Consider the following 18,052-nt stretch of genomic DNA (forward strand, 5'->3'; position numbering starts at 1 on the left):
ATCTGTACTTGTTTCTCTTTCTATGCATATCTCCTTCTTTCTCCCTTCTCTCTATGTCTATATCTCTCTTTCTCGCAGTCCCTATGTCTCCCTCTCTCACCCTATCTCTCTGTATTTACCTTGTATTTATTTTAGACTCTCTCTCTGACACACACATGTACGCTCTCTCTTTCCTTCATTTCGCGCGCTCTCTCTCTCTGTCACACTCTCTGTCTTGATCCCTTCCCCTAAAAGCTCTCACTATAGGACCACAGAGTGCTTGCCCTAGCTTCTATACTTCTTGGTATTTCCACGTCTTGCCTACACGTAGCTGAATAGTCATCGAGGCAAATTCCCGCCAATCATTTACCCTTTAAATTCTAGAGTTTCGTAGCGACTCCTTCAGGAGTGAGCCGAGGGAATTATTGATGAAATTTGCTGCACTTTTGACCTCCATGGGAAGCTGAAGAGGTCCATGAATGTTTCATCAGCATCATTGTTCTGGTTGGCCCGAATCTGAGAGAGGCATTCAGCCGTCAGTTCCCCTTGCCGCGAATTAATATGTCACGAGTTCTCCACTTTCGATCCCGTGCATTTTTAATGCGGTATTCCATACACACAATTTTCCGGCCCATCGCTGGGCCACTCGGAGTAACTGCATTCAAAAGGGACGTCCTTGGCGATCCTCAAACCGGGAGGATCCACTACAAAATCCCCCAGTGGTTAAAGGATTATCGCCATAAGCTTTTCGAGGACAGCGGGACTAATCGGTATGGTTTTGTGTTTTCTGTCTCCATGTTGGAACATGTAGCTGATTTTCATGTTCCTCGTTTTTGCAGTACCTGCCATAGTGTCGACCTGGTCACCAACTACAGCTTTTCCATAAAAAAAAAAACAACTTTCATGTAAGTGGAGTGGAGCTCGTTAGTACGAGTATTAACATGAAGAACATCCCAAATAATTTCTTCCATGTACTTGGCAACACTCGGTAGCTTCATGCATGCCGGCAAAATAGTAAACCATTGAAAATGGCGACGAAACATACATCCCATAGTAGGGACCATAATCTGGAATTTATATCACGAAAGAAATTTACACTTCTGGTTTGAAGATAGTTTGGAAGGCCCCCGTATAGCTCGCACGGGGATCCCTCAGGGTTCGCCCCTTAGCCCCCTACTATTTAATATCTATACCCACCATATACATCACCTAAATATGCACGGCTTTAAATTGTTACAATACGCCGACGATCTTTGCTGCTATAAATGCACTCCTGACGCCACGCAAGGCTTACTCGCCCTAAAGAAAACAGTCACAATTCTTACAGATCACTTAGATACCTTAGGACTCACTATTTCCATTCCGAAATCCAAAATCATAATTTTTAACTCGAGAAAAATGAGCAGCTACCCTAACAATATCACAGAAATACAGCACATCCCAGTAGTCGACAATGTCAAATACCTGGGTGTATACTTTGATAGGAAACTGAATTGGGCAAGGCATATACAATATCTCAAGGAAAAGGGGTTAAAAATTGTTAATTTACTTCGCTGTATTTCCACGACCAAGTGGGGAGGACACCCCCATACAATGCTATTATTTTATAAAAATTGTTTTCGTGCATTGTTTGATTATGCAGCACCAGCATATGGTGGGGCCAATCCAAAACTTCTTACGTCTATAGACGTATTACAACGACGAGCCTTACGTACATGTCTAGGACTCATGCCGTCCAGTCCCAATGTTAGTGTATATTTAGAAAGCAATGAATCCTCTTTGTCACACCGACGCATCAAACTCACCGTGCAATATTTGTTCAAATCGTGGGCGCGACACGCTCATCCCTTTAATAAAACATTTGCGATTCAACGACAATGGTTTGGCCTCCCGACCCCCCCCCTCCCCCCACTAAACGTTTTTTTTTCTTACAATGTTATAATATTGACCCTGAAGCTTACCACCAAACTTTTACCCATCCGGACCCGCTTTTATATCAACTGAATATTCCCACAGAACCCCGAGTAGAGATACAATATGAAGATCATGGCAGACATGAAAATTATAGAGAATTGTGGCCCAGATCAACCTTTATTTATACTGACGGATCGAAGTCTGAAGACGGTGTGGGATGCGCTTTTTACGTACCATCTCATAACATCACTCGACAATTTTCCCTCCCATCCGATATGGCGATCTTCTCGGCGGAATGTTATGCTATCTATAAAGCACTACAATTCGCCCTGCAGTTACGACTCGATCATTCTTTAATTCTTACGGACGCATTGAGCGTACTTCAAACGTTAGCACGAACAGGTCGGGCAGCATATAAATTAACGGTATTTCCCTATCTTATTCTCCGAATCATGCTAGACCTTCAACAGCAGGGTCTGTCAGCGACCTTCACATTTATTCGCGCCCACAGTGACCTTAATAAATATCAAGATCGCGTTGACGTAATGGCTAAACAAGCAAGAACGAAAGAAACTGTTACCCCGATGCGCCTGCCGTACACTGACCTCCTCCCACGGGTAAAAATCAAAGTAGAACAACAATGGGACGATTGGTGCACCCAACAACTCCTCAATACCAATACATATAGATGGCATGCACAAGTCGGCAATAAACGTCCTTGGTTTCAACACATTAACCTACCCCGTGCAGTTTTAGTGTTTACCTTGCGAATGCGTACAGGTCACGTTGTCATACATCCCAGTTCATATACCGTGCCTGCAACTTCCTGTCAGTGTGGAGAACCTATACAATCAACCACACATTTGTTTTTACAATGCCCAATTCGACAACAACATCGCAATACTCTATACAAACAGTTACAACGTGTGGGTATTCCATTTCCGATGTCCCTTTCGACTCTACTCTACGAACCACGGTCTGATGTCATGTGGATACTGTACAGCTTTGCACGAAAACACAACATTGTAACATAAACAAACAGATACTTGGAATGTAAACAAACTTTCTCATAACAAACCAAATAGGACCCCTGGCAAGAAATCGCTCATAGGCGGTGTGTGCCAATCAAAGAAGAAGGAAGGAAGGAAAATGGCGACGGTGCAGGAAAAGGCAATGTGTGTGTTGTGGTTGTGGGAAACAAAATATCCTGTAACTGTTCAGCGTCGTTAAAGAAAGGAATGCAAGAAGGATTCGCCTACGAAACAATCACTGGGGCGTTGGTTAAATCAATTCCGGAGAGCTGGCAGCGTGTCACACCAAAAGGCGTCAGGTAGGATATAATCCGCAACACGTGGAATGAATTCATCAATAGACTTGAAATTGTGAAAGCCACTCAGGGTGCCCATGTAGAGGCTCATTAATAATGAGATTATTTGAGTCAATGAATGTAATTCCATGTCTGTTGCTTCCGAGAAACATTTTTTAGCAAAGATATTTTGATCTGTTAAGGGGTTGGTAATTTATCGACACCCGGTACATACCGATTACAGCAGTATACCATTCGTTTTGTTAGCCTTGCAACAACAGGTACAGAGTTCGTTTCCCGGTTATACTTTAAAATGTAAAGACTAAAGCTATATCGTTGCTTTGCATCGTTCCACGACGGAACGCACTGGGTGTGTAGGTAGAGCTCAACAGTCTCTGTCCCATCCATAGTGAATGTAATGAAATCACCACCACAGTCAGGCTTCTTTTATCCTTTTATCAGAGCGAAGTAAGACTCTTATGATGTCAATTCTGAACCATCCCATGACAATATATGGGCGAAAACTCTTAATTAAAACCTTAATTGTCTCTCTAGTAATAATATTGATTACAATGCTTTTCATTTCTTTCTTTTGAAGTGGTCGGTTCTGCCGGTACCGAAAGAATGTTTCCTAGATTGGATTTTTCCTCAATTTATATTTCGTTGCCATGCAATTGTTATTTGTTCCAAGTAGTTCTGATCCAGGTTGGCATCTAAGCAATTAAACTGATGTCTTGAATTGCTTAATTGCGTCATCCTTGCATGTTTCATTCGGCCAATTTAAAAGTAACTAGGTATGGAAATTTTCAAATTACGTCATCTCACTTCAAATTAACGAAAACACGAACACTTTTCTTCAAATAGTTCTCTGAAGAGTTTTGAAAATGTAAACTATAAGATTAACAAGTAAGTATGATGTCTGTAGAAACTGCTGAGTTGTTGTTTTAAGTCCACTTTATGCACAGTAAGGCTAATCGGGACTGGACCTACAGTTTAAAGTGGAATCCGAACCACTATGTGCCTCCACCGAGTATCAAACCCGGGACAACTTGTCTGTAGAAACTGGGATATAACAAAGATGTTCTTAGTTTCCGAGAATATAAAGTTTCCAGCCATTCCTTTGAATCCTATCAGAAGGCAAGAACATCGACGGGATTACCTTCCTTTGGCTATTTGACGGCTTATTCTTTTTTCCACGGGATGCTTACCAAACCACCATAAACCCGGAACTCGCCTTCTGGAAAAAAAAAGAAGGTAAATCAGGACAAGAGTTCCACAGATGTTGGATCCCGAGGTAATGCCTCCCTCGGGGCCAGAGGCGGTGGTTTAGCTCCAACCACTCACGGCGATCAGGTACGGCGAGAGAAACGTGGAGATCATCCAAACAAATAAGAAGTCGAAGCAATTTAAGGATATCAGTTGTTTCTCCATTTTCTTTCTCCGAGCTCCGAGGCCCCATCTTGCGAGATTAGCTCCGGAGGTCCGCGCCTCTTCCCCAGAGGGCTCTGCAGCCTCCCTCACGTGCTGTAGCCTTTATTGAGCTCTTTACGGTTCCGCCAAGCCATCTTCAGCGGAACCTACGGCCACGAAATGCCTGTAAGACCGAGGAGACAGTAAAAGGTGTATATTGTCATCCGTTGGGCTTTGCTGTTCTCCTCTTGAAACCCTTTCTTGCCTTCCGAATCGTGGAAGATTAAATCTGTACGGAGTTTCCAAAATCATCCGGCAGAAAGGAGTGCGGTTTAGAGATGAGTAAATTTGTGTTCTATTTACCAAGTTTTCTTTAAAGGTATACTGCGAAATACCTGTTTTTGTACGAGGCAGGTTACGAATGTTGCATGCTCTATTTTCTTTTTATACCCTGTCCCGGGAATCTCTGGAGCGAGAGGACTGAAGCCTCTGCGCAAGTAGTGACTCGAGAGGACTCCACAAATCAACGCTTCCGAGGGAACGGGATTGTGTGAAAGGAGAAAAGCGACTGCAGTTACTAGCCTTTGCAGCAGTGTGTACTGCTTCGCTCCTCCCACGCACTTTCTCCCCTTCTCTGCCACTATGCACGGTCTTGCTCCAAAAATTCCCGGAATAGAGTATAGTTCTTCAGCCTTAAGGGTGATCTGACCTGCTCCACAATCAACCATCCCTATCTATATTCATCCTCCAGAAAACAATACATTCCTCATATATTGCTCTCCCTCTTTTTTTCTTTCTCTCTATAGCTCTCCATTTCTATGTCTCTGTTTAATCCTCCATTGCTCTCTTATCTCTCTCGTTAGAACTCCTTCCCCCTCTTTAACAATCCCTATCGTATTTCTCTAACTCTCCCTCTCTCTCATATCTTTCTTTTAACCTCTTTTCCCATCATTTTTCTCCTTTTTATACCCTCTCACTCTTATTTCAATAATTTCACTTTCCTTATATTTAGTTCTCTCTTTTTCTAACTCTCTATCTGCCGGCCCCCGTGGCAGAGTGGTTAGCACATCGCGCTACGACGCCAGGCGTACCGGGTTTGAATCCTGGCTTGGCCATGGATGTTTGTGAGTGTCCATTCATCAATTTCATCATATTATCACTCATCCTCATCTTCGCAAATTACCCAAAAGTGGCACAAGAAGCTAAGTAAAATAAAGCAATTCAATCAATCTAACTCTCCATCTCTTATATATAAAACTTTTCCTCTTTTTTCTGTCTCTAACTCGACTTTTCTTATATATATATCTCTCGTTCTCTCTCTCTCTCTGTCTCTCCTCTCCCTCTATACATATACTTTTAGTATTTCTTTCCTTCTCTATATACTTGTATCTCTCTCTCTCTCCCTTTCTGTCGTTCATCACAGCCTTTTGCACTATAATTAAATGCCATCCTTCATCATCTCAACTGGTCTTCTCTCTTCCTTCCCTCTTTATATTTGCGCAACCTGTCATCTACCCTCCGCTCTCCTTTCGATGCCTAACTTTATTGTACACCAGAGTGACAATTCACTGTACTTTAGCGACTTACTCTACAATTATGTCCTTTTCAAAATAGTTCATGTACAACATGTATGTACAGTGTATTCATCCCCTGTTATAATGAACTCCTGCAGATTTAGATAATTAGTTCACTATAACCTAAATGTCTTCCCTTGACCTGAATTGAGGTTAGTAGAGAAAGTGGATACCTTAAACACAAGTAGTTTGATTGACACATAATCTATTAATGAAACAAAATATCAGTACAGTACAGTAATATAGAACACCTTTTTCATCACGACCATGTCACAATACCACCCCCTCGTCAATACTCTCTGCTTCCTTCAGTTCAATCTAAGTCGTTCTGAGTGCTACCATAACAAAAACAGTCAAGAATCTCATATCTTCAAGTCTTCAAGTTGATACAGGGTGATTCGGAATTCATATTACACACTTCTAGGTGTTGTAGAGGGGACATAGGAGATCATGTTTTGATAAGGAACGCATGTCCGGAAACGTACCGTTTTGGTACTACACAGATGACAAGATCACATAATTGCACATCTCCCGCTTCACGGTAGGAAACCCACATTGACAGAGGGCGACGTCTTCAGTCACCTGATGTCATGTGTGTTACTTCCAACGTCCTCTGTTTCCAATCCGGTGTGCCTTGACTTTCACGTCAGTTGCTATTCAGTCGTTGCGGAAGACAGTACATTATGGTTGAATACACGTTTGCCGAGAACACCGACAGTTGTTAATTTACGGCGAAGCTGGATGTAATGGTAGACCTCCGCAACGTCTGTATGTAAAGCGTTTTCCGCATCGTATCACTCCATCACATACCAATTTTTCCCGATTAGAGCAAAGACTGCGAGAAACGGGTAACTTCAAAGATAACATGGCCGACTGTGGTGCTCCACGAACATGCCGCACTCTTGACGTTGAAGAGGACGTCCTTCATCGAACTGACGAGAACCAATCGACGAGTACTTGCACAATTGCACGTCACATGAATGTGTCTCAGAGCAGCGTCTGGAGTATTCTTCACGACCAGCAGCTTCACCAGTACCATCCCCAGAGGGTACAGGCAATTGGTCAGGCAGATTTTGTACCACGTGTCAATTACTGTGCATGGTTTCTATACCGCTGTGTCGAAGTTCCCGAGTTTCTGTTTATTCATTTTACGGATGAGGCTCATTTCAACAGGGAAGGTGTTTTCAACAGTCGGAACAGCCACATTTGGGATAGGGGGACAGGTGGATAGGTCGCGGTGGACCAACTCCATGGTCACCACGATCGCCGAATCTAACTTCTCTTGATTTTCTTGTATAGGGCCACATAAAGAGTCTTGTTTATGAGACTCCTGTAGTGTCCGAAGAAAACATGGTTGCACGAGTTCTGGCTGCAGCAGACACGATTCAGCACATACCGGGTATTTTTGAGCGTGTGTGTGCAAACATCCTTTGGAGGTACACTGAGCAGCTGTTACAGTGACACAGGTAAAGCGGGAGATGTGAAATTATGTGATCTTGTCATCTGTGTAGTACCAACACGATACGTTTCCGGACATAGGTTCCTTATCAAAACTTGCAACGTCCCCCCGGTTGTACACCAGTCGTCAGAAAGTTAGTCCGCTACTCCTTTAGTCGGGAACATGAGAATCTTTGCAAATCATCAGGGCTTGCTGGGTAGAAAAGAAACACAACACAGTATTCAAAGTTAAACGCAGTTTTATAATCACTTATATTTCATAATCACTTACCAATAAAACACTAGAACGTTGGGCAATTCACTCACATATAACGAAAGTCAAATTACATAATTAATTGTTTACTTTCAACTTATCGGCAAGAAAAAAAACTCGAAAACCCCAAAATCTATACTTCAATTCTCTCCGTTTCCAAGTTCTTATTTATTCTTCACCTTCACCTGTTTTTCCAAACTCAGTCTGTCGTCAGGTGAGAAACATTCAGGTGGGTTCACTTCCTCTGCTGAGATGAGAAAGTGACGTCAACACGAACAGATTGTGACGTATTTTTAAACATATATACAAGTTCCAACCATAACTGTATCAATCTAACTATAATTGTCTGTGACAACTTGCACATTATTTGAAGTAATAAACATTTTAAAAATCTTAACTTCTTACAAATATAAAACCTTAAACGCTCAGGTTCGTTACAATCTTGATCTACTACGTCCCCTCTACAACCCCTAGAAGTGTGTAATAGGAATTCTGAATCACCCTGTATAAGAAGACGTTTGTTTTGGAGTACTGTACTGTATTTATGATGATGTTAATATTGATCATGGACATTTCGTGTTTTAGGTTCACTAAAATTGTTGTTTAGGGTTCATTGTAAAGGAAATTTGTAATGTATTTTGGACGAATGCTCATTATACTGAGTACAGTACATCAGAGTTGATTTTATACAGAGATTTTTGTTTTGCTGGAGAACATTTGTGCACTTGTAGAATATACAGCATGTCCACACACCCCATAAATGTTGTCTTGAAAGTACTTTCTGTGCAAGTGGAGTGGAGCTCCTTAGTATTAACATGAAAAACATCTCAAAAATATCTTTAATCTACTTGGCAACACTCGATATCATCATGCATTGCGGCAAAACAGTAAAATGGCGACGGTGCAGGAAAAGACAATGCGTGTGTTGTAGTTGTTCGAAACAGAATCTCCTGCAACTATTAAGAATTTATGTGGGGTTACGTGAAGAACATCGTCTACAGCAAGAAAGTTACGGACTTGGTAGAATTGATCGAGGAGGCTGTGGCATCAATCACCGTGGATATGGTAATTACCACGTGGAGAGAATTCATCAAGAGACTTGATATTGTGAAAGCCACTCAGAGTGCCCATGTAGATGTTTATAAAATTCTTAGAGTTAAATGAATGTCTGTTGTTTCTGAGAAACATTTATTCTAAAGACATGTTGATCTGTTATGGGGTGAATAATTTATGGACACCCTGTATCTGTGCTGTCTCTACCTTTTTTTCGAATTCACAGATACGGTGCGTGGATAAACAAAACGGAAGCTAAAATTAAATTGACTTGATATTCCTCTAAATTTTAACGAAAACAAGAAAATCTGAAACTAACACTCGGGGCGCAACTTGTAATTGAAATTTAACCTGCGATTCTAGTTGTTCATTTTGCCTGCCCCCTTCCCCCGCAGTACTGCAGAAGATAAATATCCTCGTGTAAACGGGAAGCAATTTAATAACGTCAAGCTGCGTACGGTTTAACTACTCTCTACTGCGGGATGTTTTGCAGAAAATGACCCGAGGTTTATTATATCTGTTGATTCGCTCCGTTACAACTTGTCACATATTTGCTGCTAATTTAATTCCATGGATTTTTTTTTTTTTTTTTGGAAAGTAAAATGCTGGAAAGCACAAAGTGAACGATGCTTTCCAAAAAATATATATTCGCTCCGAGAAATATGCACAAAACCCAGCCAGTTTTGCGAAACATTTTTCAGTTTCTACTTTTTATCTTTATTATTTACCGGGTTGAGCGATGTTTCTTGGAAATGTAACGGTGATTCTCTTAGGTGATTGGATTAGAAGAGTAACGGTGATTCTCTTAGGTGATTGAATTATAAGAGAAGCGATGATCCCCTTATGAAACTGAATATTATCGATGACGGTGATTTTCTGGATAAGGAGAACTGTGATTCCCTTATATAACTCTATAACAAGACTAACTGTGATTTTAATACGCAACTAGTTCGTAAATTTGACAGTCATATTCTTAGGTGATTGAATTACAAAAAAATGGTGATTCTCTTAGGGGATTGGATTGTAAGAGAAGCGGCGATTCTCTTATGAAACCGGATAACAAGAGTGACGGTGATTTTCTGGATAATAAGAACGGTGATTCCCTTATGTAACTCTATAACAAGATTAACTGTGATTTTAATACGCAACTAGTATGTAAAATTGACAGTCTTCTTCGGTGATTGAATTAGAATAAAATTGGTGATTCTCTTAGAATCCCGAGGAGCGGTGATTCTCTTATCAAACTGGATAATAAGAGCAACGGTGCTTGTATAACTCTATAACAAGAGAAGACTATAAAATGAACTGTCATATTCTTAAGTGAGTGGATTAGAAGAGTAGCGGTGATTCTCTAAGATGACTAGAATGTAAGAGCAAAGGTAATACAGAGTGTCCACAAAGTCCTGCTACCGTTACAATGAAACTTAACTTCTAAACTATATGAGATAAATACATGCAGTTTTTTGCAACGTGTTCTACAGCTCTCAAAGTTTTATTTACAATTACAACACTTTAACCTGTTCGAGAACTTCTGCAATCCGTGTACGAAGTGTGACAAGATCTGGAACAGGGGTTTCGTAGACATGATCCTTGACGTACCCCCAAAGGAAAAAATCCAAGGCTGTGATATCAGGGGAGCGCAGTGGCCAGGAGATTGGTCCATTGCGGCCAATCCACCTCCCAGGGAAATGTCTATCCAAAACGTCCCTCATATCTAGAGACCAAGGAGAAGAAACACGGATTGCAGAAGTTCTCGAACAGGTTGACGTGTTGTAATTTAATTAAAACTTTGAGAGCTGTGGAACACGTTGCAAAAACTGCATGTATTTATCTCATATAGTTTAGAAGTTAAGTTTCATTGTAACTGTAGCAGGACTTTGTGGACACCCTGTACTATTAAGACTTGTTTCCATATTAAAAACGCTGCAGGTGCTGGCCAAGGCCGTTTTATTATTAACTAAAATCACTTTATGTCACGTATCCACTCTATATCAGGGTCTTCCTCAGACGAAGAACTAATCTAAAAAAACGCTATCGTAGCTGATTTTTCCCTCGCTTACCTTTTAGCCCAACAGACAAGAAATGCTTTGTTAATTAAAGATGTTTAGCTGTTGCTATTTGAGTGGATAATAAATGTTAATAACCGTCAAAAATATTCTTCCTCCCTCCTCCTACCTACCCACATCCCAGAAATAAAGGGATCTTTCTTTCAAACTTACCAAAGAGAAATGTTCATGCCTCATACTAAAAAGGTTGGATGCTCTAGTAATATCACTATTTCCTTGCAATCAAGAGTTCCAGAGTTAACATTATATACCCGGTAGGATTATATTTCATTGCTTCCAATGTAGCAGACTAATGTACCTCTGAATGTATGAACTAAAAGTTGTGCATTTTTCCTTCTTTGACGGGGGGCGGTTTGTAGACGAACCGATTAACAGAGGAGCGTCTGCCCTCCCCCCGCCCCGTATAATGAACACACGGGTTGACGTCATGATATACTCGGACAAACATTAACATTAATGTCTCGTGTCGGCCTGATATTATTTGCTTGTTATGGAAAGATCGCATATGATCTATGCTGCTTAACCATTGAAGAAGAAAAAGAACTAGGATCGCATATGTCTACTTCTCGATACAGCTCTTGTGCCTCCCCTATGGCGCAGTGGTAGCGTCATTGCCTTGAAATGAAGGGGTCCCAGGTTCGATACCCGGTGGAGGCACATAGTGGTTCCGATCCCACTTTAAACTCCAGGTCCTGTCCCGATTAGCCTTACTGTGCATAAAGTGGACTTAAAACACCAAATCAATCAATACAGCTCTTGCATTAGTTGGGTCACAGCTGGAATGGAGGCAGTTGAACTGAGGAGTTCGCACCCAGACATTCCGTGGTGACCTTGTAACTAGTGCTTTAAGTAGTGAGAGTAACTTCCTCGTGGAGTTACTTGGGCAATTTTTTGAGCAAGATTTTCATAGACTAAATCGATCTGAGTCATTCATATAGCTTGAAAACTGCGAGTCTCGTTGACCCCTTGATATGCATGTTATCATACAAACTTATCAGATGTGTTGGTTTGCATACATGAAAGGATAAATCTGTTTCAGGAGAATATCTAACTGTGGAACTAACTAGTATCACAGAACGGGTTTAGTTGAGTGCTTAGAATGTCTGATATGTATTCTTGAAATTGTGACTAATGGGCAGTCATGACTTAGCCTTTTGCATGCGCAGGTGAGCTCAGAAGTTGACGTTAATGTCAGTGCCATTTCTAGTAGTGATTAACCCAATGATACAGTCAACAAGAAAAAATATCAGTAAGAAAGTGATCCATCACCATGTTCTTTCACTCTGTTTACTGAAATCTGATTCTAGAATTGAAATAAAAACTCAAGAAAAGGAAAGTGAACTTCTGCTGCAGCACCATTACTAGCACAATTCATTTCTATAGAAAACTGATAGGATATTGAAGAAAGAAAGGACAGTTTGCGACACTGGCTTGGTGACACAGTGCCTCAGTCACTTGTCAATCGACTTCGCTTCCAGAGGTTCCTGGTTCGAGTTCTGACCAGGTCATCGGTATTCCTTTATGAGTGTCCCGTAATAATGCATTCACCATTTCAGCCTTATCGTCACGATTACCCAAAAGTGGCAGAAAAGTGATGTCAAATAGGGAACATTGTGGTGAGAGTCCATCCAAGCGGGAAACCCAGATCCGATTCCCGGAAAAATATTCTCAAATTTTGATTTCTTTCCCCGACGACATCATTGCATAATGCAGTTCTCGTTTAACCGTAGATCTTAAATTCTGACTGAGCTTGGTGCTGATCGCATCACCTACATACAGTATGGCGTAGATCGAGAAGGTGTGGCGCCATACCTCCATTTCCACTTTGTTTTCATGGAAAGACTTCGATCATATCTATCTTGTATTGAATTCTACTTGTGCCTGCTGGGGTAGTGTATAATTCCTGGAATTTGCCAAAAGGGATTCAGCAATTGCAGAGAATTTGAATTCAGAGAGGTGATAAGATTAGGTAAAGGGCACAATTTTTGCTTTTCTCTTGGTTATTTGGCGTAAAACAATGGTCTTGTTTTATGAGCGTGTATTGTTGCTGTCGACAAAATTTACTAATGCACAGCGCTTCTGTAGAGCACAATATAGAGAACGAGAAAATCTGGTTTTCCATTTTGGGGCCGGAAGAATTACGGTACGAAACAAGAAGTGATGGTTGCAATACGAGTCGTGGAAGCGAAAGGGGATCGACCGGGCAATACTTGCCTCATCCATTACCTTCCGATGCAGAGGAAACGGGTAGGCTTACCCGTACGCAAGTCGCTTAACGTGGAATTTACGCACACGCAGCTTAAAATCTCCCGGGTTTCTTCCGCGCCAGCGTCTCAGGGTGATTCTCTTGATATTCTCCGGGCGTTTCTGGGGAAATTCCGGGCAGAGGTCGCTTCTGTTCGTGATTCGAATCCGACGGGAAGCCAGACAAACAGGGGCAGCTGCCGTGGCATGTCTTCCAATCCCGATAGCACGGGCTCCGGCAATAACGATTCGCGCAAACACAACGCGAAGGGTGGGCGCGATCGTACAGATCTATTGTTCCCGGTTCTGGTTCAACGAACTCCCCCACTTTGTTCATATCATGACTCCGGTTGCGTGGGCTGAATCCCAAGATGTGCCACTGGATCCTATGTTAACTTGATCTCGGATACGTTAAAGCTCCATTTGTCTCCCAAATGAAGTTCCAGATTTGCTCCGTATTTCCTGAGATCAAATATAAAAATGGGATAAATCACTATCTCCAAGTCTGATGCACTGCCTTATGTCTTGGATACCAGAATGAAAGTAGTTTAGGCTTTCACACGTTTCACACCTTCAGTGTAAAGTACAGGGTACGTTTGTATTCAAGACACTAGTTTCTTTGCACATTCGTAGTTTTCTGAGGATTTGTGACTATTCTGGGGTAGAGATTCACCTACACAAAAATGAAAGGATACAGATCTTCCACAATTCGATTCATTCTTAAATTTACCAATTTGTTTTTGTTTTTGGTTCGTTCAGTTATCAACAAATGATGAGTGAATGTGGAGCCTCCTGGTGGAGATGTGAAGTACGTGTCATGGACATCTTGAGAGACTTGAACATTACATGCCATTTGTATGCCAAGTCTACGTGGCCGACTCGAACATTGCAACTTAATGTTTGTAAACAAGTGTAGTTATCGCATACCATTAAACCTCCGTATATTAAAGCATTAGGAGCTATACAATTATGCATTTTCTATGTACACAAAACCTACCATCTTCGGCAATACGGTTTGCATGATGTTAGCGAATCATACCCATACAATAGTACTACAGTTCTGAGATTAGTTGATAACCTTTCTAGTAGTTGTAGTAATCTCTAATTAGACAAAACGGTAACTTTAACATGATTTTATTGCAACTTCATGTTACAAAATTCCATAAACGAAATTTTCATTTACAAAACCAATCTATCAACACAGTCAAATACCATCTAAAATCTAAAGTACATTTTACGGCGATCGTTTTATAACTCCACTGAAGGTCGCGGTCGTAATCTGCTGGTAAGAAGCTAATTGCCAGCGCTTTGGACGGACCCCTTAACGACGTGATTAGCTTATCGATTTATGGCGGCCGGGGTCCTGGGTTCGAGTCAAGTCTTCGGCGTGATACGATACTTCTCAACTCTCCCCCTTCATCAAAAAATATTCATTTCTAGGTCTTCTCATTAAAAGTTAATTTCAATCTGTCAGATTATTTTGTATGTCTAGAAAATCTCCGAAAGTATGTATTCTGTGTTCCCTAGGTCCTGAAGAGCTTGCAAACGCCCAAAAATCATGTAAGGATTCTTCTCTTTTCTGTGCCTTCATTCTGCGATCTTTCCAGTTTTTCTGTACCTACTTGATGCCATGTTCTCTTTTTATAACTTCACTGTTGAGCTTAACTTCCTAATGTCTTGTTTTTACTCATTGTATTACCTAAGCTGTTATAACTTTAGGCAAGAGTGATGGGAAATTCTTAATTCATGCTGTTTCAACTACTTTAGGCATCCAAATCTCTTCGCCCCATTTTCTATTACATGACTTTTCTTCTACGTATTATGGGAGGTAGGTAAGTTAATTACACACCTAGGCTAAAAACTCAAAACTCTCTCCTATGGGGACATCCCTCAATGTTGACATTGAATATATATTAAATTTTTTAATATACCATATATCATTTGTTTCCAATCAATACTCCAACCAGAATTTTTCCTTTATTACACTCTTAACTGAATTCACCACTCCGCTAATTTGTTGCTTCCGGGATCCAAAGGTACTGAATGCATCTCTTATCCCGTAACTAACGGATAATCTCTCAAACTGAGTATTTCTAAAAGACTGTTCATTATCCGAAAGTATAACAGAAGGATATCAAAAATATGTAAGTTTCTATTTAAGCTTTGTGTAATTCCTTCTTCTGTTGTCTAATGTACCTACCAAGTTTCCGTCCATCTGGAAAACTACTACATTCAACGCAGTTGTTTCCAGGTTTTGATATCTTCATCTATCAACTCCCAGTAGAACTCTCTTGCTATCACTTTCATTTTTTGACGTTCCTATTCTGCATGTAACAACTTTAGTACTGTTTTTCTACAATCATTTATATTTACTATACGCCTTCCCAAATATGAAATTTATTTGTTCATTATTTAATTTCTCATTCGGTAACTATGTCTTAAAATTCTTTTGAAAGCGAATCAGGTTCATTCAGATTGAACCCATTCAATGACTATTTGCAAAAGTCTTCTTTCTTTTTTTGCACTATTGAATCTAACAATAGCGGTTTTCTTTCAATCGCATCTACATAATTTAATGATTCTTCAGCATCGCCTGTATCTTCTTTTACAGCCAGTTTCAATAAGAAATCTGCTACATTCACTAGTTTCGTACACACGATTTTGAAAGAATATTGAAATAATAGCAAAGCCCATCTTTGCAAACATGATCACGCTGAAGGAGGAATCACCTCTGTCTCATTAACATATATTTGACAGGCAAAGCATTGTGAAATGCTTTACTTTAAAATATTTATGAAATTCCTTAATGCCAGTCACTGATGCTAACGTTTCATGTTCAAACTAGTGTTATAGAAGTACAGACAATTCACCATTTATCTTATTGCATAATTGAGCTCCAAGTCCTACACCACTTCCGTCCACTATAAGTACAATCTCATGTTCTGGATCACATAGATTTAGTATATCTGCCTTTTCCAATGATTTCTTGGATTTCAGAAATTCATTTATATGTTGTTCTGTCCACGACAGACACGAATCGAAAACAAGCCTTTCTGCATTTTGGTAAATCTCTCTATTGCACAAGATCATTCTTTACTTGGCTTCATCACTTTCCCTGTTGTCTTCCTTTCTTCTCAGTGATGCATCTCCATGACTCTTTGTGTCCTTTTCCTTTGTGGGTTCCGTTAAAGTGCTTGTTCCTCGATGACATTATCTGCTTTCCTTAGTGTCTGCCCCATCCACCTTCTTCTCTTTCCTGGTTTTAAATCTAGTTCCGTTTTTCGTGTTCAGAATTCCTTACTTGTGAATTTCTGAAGCTAATGAACATTCCCGATGGAGTAGTAGTGATGTAGCCACCTTGTAAGAATGGTTCAAGGTTCGACACCCGGTGGAAGTACATAGTAGTTCGAATCTCACTTTAAACTCTTGGTCCTGTCCCAATTAGCCTTTCTGTGCATAAAGTGAACTTAACAACAAACTCAAAGATCTGGCCAATGTATATTTAATATTATTCTGAGGTATGTATGAATGAAAAACCTGTAATTATACTTGTAATTTGATTTCGAACTTTACATAACTAAACCGCAGTACATTCTTGGTCGGCGCAACGCCGCTCGGAGAGAACAAATTGTGATATTATTGCAACTTTTTGTTGGATGGATCTGTACTTGCAGTAATTCTCTTGCGCAAGTGCCATCTCCATCTCCTTACAACGCCCGCGCGTGGATTGGTATTTCTGTTTTGGGACGTACAGTGCCGAGGTTTCCCGTCCTATTTGTTGCTGTTAAAATGGATTGAGAGACAGAGCAGAGGCGAATTTTGGATCTGATAAAAGAGCTGAGTGACAAGCAAACAAATTGTACATGTATTGCCGAAAATTAATATATTTTACCAAAATATTTCAGTGAGGTCCACGTCGCCTGCGCGTGTAATGGCGTCACGGAAAAATCAGGCACAGTTGCACAAAACCACATAACCTTCATTTTGTGAACAAAACAATTGTAATTGTTACAAGATTATAAAACCATGAATGCAGATGTGTAGCCAAATGTTCAGTGGTGTGAAAAATTAAAAAAAAAATATTGATGCTGAAACATTAAAACATTACTTGTGATTATATTTCGGTGAGCGCAACGACGCCCGCGCCTGTATTTACGTTTCAGAATTTAGCACGTGCACAGCGGTGTTGACATTACTTCTGATGTTCCTTAATTAAGTTTATAAAGCCATGAACTTATTCTTTCGTATTAGGAAAACACCGCAATAAAGTGAGGTATCCTATGTTCCATCAGGAATTATAAGAATTTAAGTCAAGTTACATTTTGGAGTCTCTGGTAATTTAAATAAACAAATTTATATACATGCCACTCGAGTCAGTGTATGTAATTTCGTCACTGGATTATCACGTGAGAACCGTTACATGAGCACAGCCAATTCCAGCCACAGCCGCCCGGGGGAGCTCCGAGCAATCACCGCCTCAATGGAGCATTAATATTTGATCCCGACGTCCATCTCGCCAGCAGGAACTTGGGACTCTCCACGGCGACGTCAGCATCAATGTTGGATCTCGGATTCGTATCTTGAAGCCCAATTCGATTCAACGAGTGACGACATACGGTAACACAAACCGTGAAATTGAACTCAATGTGTGGGAGTTATTATATTTTCAGGACGGATCTTCTGGGGTGGTCAGTGAGTCAGTGTTGGTTTAATGCGCCGTTCGACACAAAATATTTCAAAGTCGGTTCTATTTTTTTCCTGCAAAAATCAAATCGAAGGATTCTTACAAGTGACT

General features: G+C 40.6%; 1 protein-coding gene across 1 annotated transcript in view; it reads left to right on the plus strand.

Annotated features, from left to right (window-relative positions):
• The window catches only part of LOC145985092 (neurotrimin-like), a 548,487-nt gene that overhangs the window by 274,722 nt on the left and 255,713 nt on the right, over positions 1-18,052 (plus strand). The window lies entirely within an intron of this gene.

Source organism: Lepisma saccharinum, chromosome 3 (genome assembly GCF_977018435.1).
Source record: "Lepisma saccharinum chromosome 3, izLepSacc3.1, whole genome shotgun sequence".
In the NCBI taxonomy this organism is placed as follows: Eukaryota; Metazoa; Arthropoda; class Insecta; order Zygentoma; family Lepismatidae; genus Lepisma; species Lepisma saccharinum.